Raw genomic sequence first — 9,955 nt, 5'->3', positions numbered from 1 at the left:
AAGCAGCCAGCCTCCATGAACAGAGAATGCAAAGTTGGTTTTCATTGGAGAAGTTTTTCCCATTAATTTATTTATATATTCACTTTACCTCCGTTTCTCAGGCCCCCTCCCTTTTCCCCCTAGTTCCAACTTTCCGCCTTCTCCCTCCCCTTGTCCTTCCCTCTCCCTTTCTCCTCAGAGAAGGAGAGTTCCTCACCATGTGTGTCAACCCACCCTGGCACATCAAGTTATTACAGAACTAGGAGTATCCGCTCCCACTGAGCCCAGTCAAGACAGCCTGGCTAGGGAAAAGGGACCCCAAGGCAGGCAACAGAATCAGAGACAGCCCCTACTCCCACTGTTATGGGTCCCACATGAAGACCAAGCTATAGTTGTGTTACATATGTGTAGGAGCCTAGGTCCAGGCCACGCAAGCTCTTTGAGCCTCTGTGAGCCCCCATGGGCTCAGGTTAATTTACCCCAGGTTAGTTGACTCTGTAGGTCTTCCTGTGGTATTCTCTCTGGCTCCTTCAATTGTTCTCCCAATTCTTCTGTAAGATTCCCTGACCTCTGCCTAATGCTTGGCTATGGGTCTCTGCACCTTTTTCTATCAGCTGCTGGGTGGAGCCTCTCAGAAGAAAGTTATGCTAGGATCCTGTCTGCAAGCATAACAGAGTATCGTTAATAGTGTCAGGGGTTTGCTCTCTCCCATGGGGCGGGTCTCGAGTTGGGCCAGACTTTGGTTTTCCATTCTCTCAATCTCTGCTCCATCTTTATCTCTACACTTCTTGTAGGCAGGAAAAATTGGGGGTTGAAAGTTTTGTGGGTGAGTTGGTGTCCCCTCCATCCACTGGAAGCCACCTGGCTACAGAAGGTGGCCATTCAAGCTCCATATACCCTGCTTCTAGGAGCCTCATATCTATAGCCTCTCTGGACCTGTTTCAGGTCTCTGGCCGGTCCCAGAGATTCCAGTCCTTCAACACTAATTTCTGTTTTCTCTGCCATCCCTCTCTCCTGCTGTCTCCCCACACCTGATTCCCACTCCTGCTCCCCTCTTCACCCCCTTTCCCATCCAGTTCCCTTCCTCTATCCACCTTTAATGTCTGTCTTATTTCCCCTTCTGAGTGAGATTTAAGAATCCTCTTTTGGGCCCTCCTTGTTACTTAGCCTTTTTGGTTTCTTTAAAAACACGGAAATATTCTAAGAATGTACTTTTGTTTTAAACCCAGTTGTAGGGATGTGGGGTTCCTGTGGCTTGTCTGCAGCAGCTGACTGTGATTTGCCTCGTGCTTTAGCAGAAATGTGGGTTTGCCAGCTGCAGATAATATCTGTGTGTGATATTTGTGTGATATTTAGAATTCTGGGAACTTTTCAGTGGGTACATAAATGTGAGGTCCCTAAGAGGAAGGGTTGGTGATTGGTGGTCATTTAGGGAGTTTGGTTGCGCTTTGTTAGTAGCTATGGTCAAAGAAGGAAAAAAGAGAAAGAAATTAGATTCAGATATTTTCCTCTCTCTCCTCTTTCCTTGTTTTTCTCCTCTCCAATATTAAGGGGTGAAACTGGGAGAACAATGGGTAGGAAAAAGAAGAGCCCACAAAGAAGCAAAGACCAGTCATAGCCCAACATTCACATTGCGACATTGCTATTGCTAGCTGTGTTTTGCCAGGTTTATAGTAAAAATTGGGAACCAAATGAGAGTAAAAAGTGTTTTTTAAAACTTTCAGTTTTGCCAGAAAAGAAAATCACGTAAAGTTGGGACCAAGGGAGGTCAGAAAAGCCTACTAAAAGAAGCCATTATTTTTCACTAACACAGTGAAAACAATCCCTGAAAGGCAGTTTAGAAATCAGCCTTCACAGATTTATAGATGCAAGGAACGAACTCACTGAAAAGACTGTTTTGAGAGGAGGGCTCTGAGATGCTATGCAGGTGCAAAGCTATCTAGGGAAGTATTTCTTAGGCATTTGGGCACACAGAGGTCCCTCCAGCCATGGTTCCAGGGAGTCCAGGTATTGCTTCAGCTGGCTATATACTTTGGGATTGCTTACATGATGCTGGCCTTGTACGTTTGAAAGATGGAAGAGCTACAGGGTTATGGATGCTTCCAGGCAAATATCAAAGAAAAGCTTTGGAAGCCAGAAAATGCTTGACAGGATCAGAGTCTATGTCGGCAAGCCTGAGAGGGCAGTTCATGAAATGGGGGAGGTAAAGGGCAATGAGAACCTCAAAAGTCGGACACCAGTAGCATGAAACCTCTGCCAAGGAACGCTGTCATCTTTAAGTGCTGAGAGCCTGCCGGAGCTACTATGTGGCCAGCACATGGCAAAAATGTGCAGCCCGGTTCCTGGCTGGCTTTGAGTTTGCTGTGTAGAATAGGTTGACACTAAGCTCACAGAGACCCACCAACCTCTGCTTCCTAAGTGCTAGAATTACAGGTGTGTCCTGCTATACCCAGCTAGGGCTACATAACATTTTAAATTTTATTTTATATCACTGAGTCTCACAGCTAGGACTTTGCCTTGAGTCTCAGAGTAAAGGTTCTATCCGGCTTTCTGGACACTGTTGGAGCTACAAAGACCGTGCAGACCGGAGAAGATGGACCGAATGCATTCGCTGGCTCGTAAGATTGCTGTGGACGCTGTGGTGGAATGTTAAGGAGATACGTGTCAAGCTGACAAGGGCACTTGTGATAGATAATGTTTGTCGTCAACTTGTTTGATTGAGAAGCACTTAGGGGATGGGGTGTGTGGCACTTGTGCTTGTCACACAAACATAAGGACATGAGCTTGGGTCCCCAGCACTCACACGGAAGCTGAGCAAAGTGATGTGAGTCTGGGAGAACTCATGTTCTCCTGACGTTCATCACCAGCCAGCCCAGCAGAATAGACGAACTCCAGGCTTGGTGAAAAACTGTCTCAGAAAAAGTAAGGGATATGGAGAGGGACTGAGGACGCCATCCAGCATCCTCCCCTGGTCCCATTCGTGCACAACCACACCCACGTGCACACTGCATACGTAAGCACACACACTTTCGAGAGTAATAAAATGCAGCTGTGGGTGCTGTGTGGGCGTTCCTGAAGAGGAGTCATTAAGGGAAGAGGCCCAGGTCCCACATGAAATAGAAGGCAAAATGAGCATAGGCGCTCTCTCCCCCTCCGCCTCCTGGTGGTGTGAGCTTTGCTACACTCTTACTGCCCCTCCCACCACGGCAGAAACTTTAGAAACTGTGAGCCAACACATATATATTTACCTCAGAGTAATGACAACCAAATGATGGTGGTTTATCTCAAAGCAGAGATAACAATAGCATTTTCCTCCAAACAGTTTTAAACCGTGGCCGTGGGCTCTTCTGAAGCGAGCTCACACATCCTGGGACGCTGGAACTTCTGCTGGGCCTCACAGCTAGAGTTAGCAACATGCCTTGAGGTTGCTCGGGACTTAGGACTGCTCCCCTGCCTCGAACTCAGGCTGCTTAAACCTGCCTGTGCGAGAAGACGTAAGATGACGCACAGCGGCGATCTGAAGCTACATCCTCTTCCCTGCCCCTGACCCACATAGCGCATATGAATCATCTGTTGAAGCGGCAGATTTTCTATAATCTACCATAAAGGTGGAAAGTATCCACTTAATGGAAATTGGTTGATAAACAATGGTTGATAAACTGGTTGATAAAGCTTGTTATCTGGGTCAGTTGGAGCCAGTTAATCCCTTGTGAAACTGTTAAAAGGTTTCTGTAAAGGACCCCTTTTCTTCCCCGTGTGATGTTGTCTATGCTGTTCAGTAATTACAGAGCAAAGCCTTGTGTTAGGGACAGACACACACAGACACACAGCTCCTACAACAGGCAGGCACGGGGACAAACAGATCCACAAGGCAGCCTTCAGGCAGGCCCAGATTCAGAGTCGTGTGACAGGCAGGTCCGAAGCCGCAGGAAGCGTGAGTAGTGAGTTCGAATCTGGACTTGCTCTTGGGTAAACAGCCTTAAGGAGACGCGTGTGGATTTCTCCCGTAAATGCCACACCAGCGAATTGGTGGCTTGGACTTAGCCACTAACGAGTTACAACCCGCCCCTTAACTGTAGTGAAATGACGTGTGCGGTAGGTGTGACCTCTGTGGACGGCGCGTTTAGAGAAGTGAGGAGAGGTTGTCTACATGGAGAACAAGCACTGACTCACGAGTCGGTGCGTTTGTCTTACCTTTCCCAGTCATGGGGACTTTCCTAGCTGGTGGCTGGATTTCACCAGCATGTTGCGCCCTCTCTTCCACGTTGTGACATTACCCCTGGCAGCCTTTGTGTAGACTGGGACCCTGTAGTCCGAGACTTTCTGACCAGTTCTGTTTTCTGCTTCAGTTTTTAGATTTGGTGGTAAATACACAAAAGATAGTGTTTACCGTTTCACTGTTTATAAATGTACATTATTCAGCTCAAGGCGGTAAGTAGGTTACGTCGCTGTGTGGCCACCAGCAGGTCAGGCGCACTGAGTGTACCATGCCTGTATGCGTCGGTCATGTCAGTGTGGCCGTCAGGGTTCCCTAGCCCCGGAACTTAGTCGTCATCCCGAGCTGAACGTGTGTCCACTAAGCAGTAACTTCCACTGCATGCTTCGCCAGGGTGCCGGAACTACCCTCCCCTTGTCTGTTTAGGGAACTTGACTGTTTTAGGCATTTGTGATAAATCACATAATACATGCAGGATTTGTCTTTTGTGTCTGATTTCTTTTACTTAGAGTAAAGCTTACAAGGCTCATGGGTTACAGCGGGCTCCTTCTTTCTTTCTTTCTTTCTTTCTTTCTTTCTTTCTTTCTTTCTTTCTTTCTTTCTCCCTCTCCCTCTCCCTCTCCCCCTCTCTCTCTCCCTCTCCCTCTCCCTCTCCCTCTCCCTCTCCCTCTCTCTCTCTCTCTCTCTCTCTCTTTCTTCTTTTGGAGGAGAGTGTTTCAACACAGGGTTTCTCTGTGCAGCCTTGGCTGTCCTAGAACTCACTCTGTAGACCAGGCTCGCTTTGAACTCAGAGATCTGTCTGCTTCTGCCTCCCGAGTGCTGGGATTAAAGGCACATGCATGGCCAAACTCCTTTCATGTTCAAGGCTGGAAGAATAGTCTAGTTATTACTAGGCCACTTAGCCATGGACTTTGTGAGGGGCTGATGAGTGTCTCCACTGTCATCACAGGGTTCATAGGTCCAAGTAACTACCTGAATAACAAGAAAGAGTAAGCCTGCACCCTGACGTGGCCAAGGCCTGATAGATAGATATACCTGCATTGCTCTTTGCTACATTAGCGAGCCATCAGGAATTTGACATCATGGGCTATCCTCACGCACAGCAGGCCGCCTACTTCAAACAATTACATTCATAGCCGCACAATCATTCATTCGTTCACTCATTCATTCGTTCACACTCTTTTTCTTTTCCTCCTCTCTCTGCTTCTGGAAAACTATGTCCCCTAAAAAAAAAAAAAAAGAAAGAAGAAATCAAACAATATTGAAAACCTTTTCCTATTCTCCCTCACAAAGAGTAAGATTTATTCCAGAACTTAATCTAAATGAGCTCACCTTGCACCCAAATTAAAACGTCTCTCAGTGTGAACCCCAGATGGCGCCACCCCCACTCACACTGCGCGTTTTGATGCTATGACACTGGGCAGAGTTCTCACACCCACATCCCCAGGCCTCCTGAGGGGCAGGAGTTTTGGCTTGGGCACCGTGCCCTCGTGGTGTCGCCAGCCACGGTTTATAACCATTACTTTTCTCTGCTTACAAAGTTACAGGATGAGTGAGTGAAGAGAGTGGGGATTATTTCGGGGAGGAAGTAAAGCCGCTGGCTTACCAAGCCTGGATACCTGGCACCTTCTAAACAAACCTTTTGTTGAATCTGTCACAGGCCAACTATTTGCCTCGCCTTGGGTCATTTGTTGGATTGTGTTTTCTTTCTGGCTGTTTGGCTTAGAGTTTTATCTTTAAAGTAAGACCCATGCTTGCTTGATGCGTAGTAACTCTTGTGGTGTTGACAGCTGTTCTGAATTTTTTTTTTTTTTTTTTTTGGTATGAGCTGAAAGGTGATATTAATCCCCTCGACAGAAGGTTGAGCACTGCTGTCTGCTGAGGTTCTCGCTCCGTTAGATGGAAACCCCGGACAGGCAGAATGTGGCTCCCTGGCTGTTATTGGGGAGCCATGAGCACCTTGAGCTCTTGGTGTGGCCCTGTGCCCTGAATCCCCGCAGCCCAGCCTGGGGTACCTCTGTGGCTCTCTCAAAGTTATCTGCACTCTGGTCATGGCTCTCCACTTCATCTTTGTGGTTTCAGCTCCCTGCTGCTCTCTGCCCCCCCAGAGCCTCAGCTTTCTGCTTCCTCCCAGCTCTCTACAGCTCTCCTTCTTCTGCACTTTCTGCTCCTTGTCACTCTAAGGCCACCAGAGCTCCTAGGTGAGCTTGGGGCTAGTAGCCAGGTGTTAACTGCTCTTGCTCATCCTTCTGTACCCAAGACGCTCATAAGGAGACGATACCACCCCAAAAGGCTTTACTGTGATCAATACCCAAAGTCACAATGCACGGGTGTGATGCCCCTCCACTGACAGCATGAAGGTGAGCAGTTGACAGCCTGGACATCCGACTTCTGTGTCCACTCATGCTGGTGGATACAGTGTCCTGTCTGCTAACAACAATCTTTTTGCTTAGTCACAGCACTCTGCTCTGGGCACCGATCCTGTCTATCTTGGTTGTCTCGGGTGGGGTATCTGCAAACTGGATAGAGACATCCAGAGCAGCTGTAGGCTGGGGTCACCTGAAGCTCTTATGGTCAGAGCCTTTGCCAGATGTCTGGAGCTTCCTGATGGGCAGTTCTTGAAGCTTCCTTGGAGTTGGAGAGGTTGAAGTCACAGTTGCTGCAACTTCTGAAGAGGATTTAGGTGCTGTGGCAATGCCACTGGAAGTCCATTCTTGGGGCCACGACAATGGCTGACAAGCTGCTTGAGTAAAGTTTCTGCTCTGTCTGGGCTCCCTGGAAAGGCTTGACAACAGCCAACCAAGGAGCCAGATTCTAGCTCCTGCCAACCCCTGACAATTTCCATAGCTTAAAGAAAAGCTGGAAGACATTAAGACGTGCTTGTGACCGAGATCCTTAGCATAGTTCCCAATGAACTCTTTCCAGCATTTGAGTCATGGGCAAGTGCTGTGACATAGTAACAAATATCTGCGTGGAAAGGTCCAGTCCCTCTTGCCTTATCTTAAGTGTACAGAGTACAGGCAGAGCTCCTGATAAGCTTATGTAGACACAGGAAGAGTGTTACAAGAAGAAACTGTAGCCATCTGTGCACATCTAATTATGCTTTAATTTTTAAATTTTATTTATTTAGTTGTTCACTTTACATCCCAGTCATGTCTCCCTCCCTGCTTTCCTCCCAGTCCCACCCTCCCTCCCATTTCTCCCTATCCCCTCTCTCCTACCTTGAAGACAAAAGGACCCCCCCCACACCTAACTCACCCCAGCATATCAAGTCCCATCAGGTCAGAGCACATCCTCTTCCCCTGTGTCCTGGTGAGGCAGCCATGTCGGGGGAAGGGATAAAAAAGCAGGCATCAGAGTCCGTGACAGAGACAGCCCCCTCTCCCCTTGCTAGGGAACCCACATGATGGCCACGCTGCCCATTGGGTACATATGTGTAGGGGGCCTAAGTCCAGTCCTTGCACGGTCCTTTGTTGGTGCTTCAGTCTCCGTAAGCCCCCCAGGGCCCACCTTAAGTTGGCTCTGCTGGTCTTCTTGTGGAGCTCCTGTTCCCTCCAGGTTTTTCTATCCCTTCCCCTACTCTTCCACAAGGGTCCCTTTGCTCTGCTCAATTTTGGTTCTGAGTCTCAGCATCTGTTTTGGTCCATTGCTTAGGTGGAGCCACTCAGAGGACAGCTGTACTAGGCTCCATCTGTGAGCATAGCAGAATAGTGTCAGGGATTGGCTCTCTGAGGTGGGTCTCAGGTTGGGCCAGACATTGGAACTCTGGCATTTTCCTGATATTTGCTCTGTTACCCACAATAAAAAGCCTTTCCTCTAATTAGTCATGTTGGTTTACTGAGCACCCTCAAATATAGTTCAAATATGGCTGTATTTCAAGGATATTTCAAGGCTCAATGGAAGAGCCTAAGATTTTTTTGTTGTTGTTGTTTTGTAAACTTTCAGATTTATAAAAACATGGGAAAATAGTACAAGCATGTTCTTCAACGGTTTTCTTCAAATGGCAACATGTTTGAAAAGCTACAGAAAAGTGCCACTTTGTGAGTAGCTAAAGATCTTAGTAAAGTTTCCGTTTCTCCACTTATTTAAAAAAGTCTATACTGGTTTTATAGTCAGATGTTGTTTATAATGGAATTTTTGATTTAAAGAAATTTCACCCCATATTTACTATCCTGAAAATTGTCTTCACATCAAAGCAAACGCAGATACTATTGAAAATCCAAAGCTGCACCATGTAGAATTGTCTCTGAAATTATGCAGTGTTCATCCTTGAATAGGAAAATCTGTTTCGACTTAGCCGAGAGGATAAATTGGCACTTGTTATGGATTCAGTGTTGATGTTCTTCTGATGTTCTTCCTCAGATCTTCTCTTCCAGCGTGACGCCCCTAGGAGGCTGAGCCTCTGGGAATAATTAGGCTGTGGGGCGCCGCTCGTTTTTTGCTGCCCATTTTTCTCTTTGTGAGGAAGCGTGGTTCCCACTCTGGATCTGCAGGCACCAGAAGAAAAGGAACCAAAGAGCACTGGCAACCAGGGCTTTAGAAAGACACACGGGAGGTTTGGAGACACAAGAGGAGAGGAGATTAACACACTGAGCTGCTGACCGGCTCCTCCATTCAAGTCCCGAGGAATGTGTGGCTGTTGGGAGTTGAGATCAGGCTCTCTCCCTGGTCCCATGTGGTCGAAACAGTGGTTTTCCCAGGCTGTGTCTTGCCCTGAGAGACTCCATCTTGCAAATGTTTTGATGCCATCTTGAGCCCATAGAGGCAGAGGGACTCTGCGCTATGGTGGGCACATAACTCAGTCTGTTTGACACAGCGTGTAAGGCAGACATAATGACCTGTTCCTAAAAATAAAAACAAACAAAAAACAAAACAAAACAAAACAAAAAAGTGGCCACCCTAGAAGTTTGTCACAGCAAACTGGTATGTTATAAGCATGTGGGTGTGATAAAATCCTATCAGGAAAAACAGGCCTAAGAACTTATCACACAACAGCACAAGGAAAGGAAGCAACATTACATCTAGAGACCATAAGCAGGAGAACCCCAACATGATGGCGACCTCAGCTCTGCCATGCTGTCATCTGCTTATGCTGCATGTATGTCAGCGGCACAGCAACAGGCAGAGACGTCCCAGCTCTCCCAGGAGCTTCAGCTCAGCCTGTCCCCACTGCAGATACAGCCTATTGCTGTCAGTTTGTTCGTATGCCATTTGTCCGTCTGGGCCTGCTGTCCAGTGATCTGCTCACTTGTCTATCTGGACTTAGTTCTGTTCTTTTCCTTTATAGCACCCACTGTTCTCCACCTTGCCTCTGCAGCTCAGATCATCCCTGGGGCTCAGAACAACTCTGGCATGCACTGGGCTCCATGACAGTATCACCAGCAGATCTGGTCTTCTCCCATGGACAGCCCCCTGCCACTCTGCCAGCTTCCTCCTCTGCTTCTCAGGAAGCTCTCTTCGCTCACTGCCCTCTGGTGTGGCTTCTTTAGCCTTTTGGAGCCATTAGGTAACCTACCTACCACATACCTCTCCCTCCCTCCCCTCTCTCTTGTTCTCTCTGTCTCTGTCTGCACACACACTTTCATGGAGATGTGCAGTGTGTGATCTGAAAGTCATTTGTATTTAAGATCAGAATAAAAGAACTTATGTTTGGCTTGGCTGGCTATCAGGAGAAATTGCAACTCCTTGGCAAATTGCTGCCAATGAAGGTGGCTCATGAACTTACGGACATTCAATAAATTCTAACCTTGTGGGAAAACA

The sequence above is a fragment of the Psammomys obesus genome, unplaced genomic scaffold (genome assembly GCF_907164565.1).
Source record: "Psammomys obesus unplaced genomic scaffold, mPsaObe1.curated_primary_1811, whole genome shotgun sequence".
Classification (NCBI taxonomy): domain Eukaryota; kingdom Metazoa; phylum Chordata; class Mammalia; order Rodentia; family Muridae; genus Psammomys; species Psammomys obesus.
The sequence above is the reverse complement of the archived record's forward strand: the minus strand, read 5'-3'. Positions refer to the sequence as shown.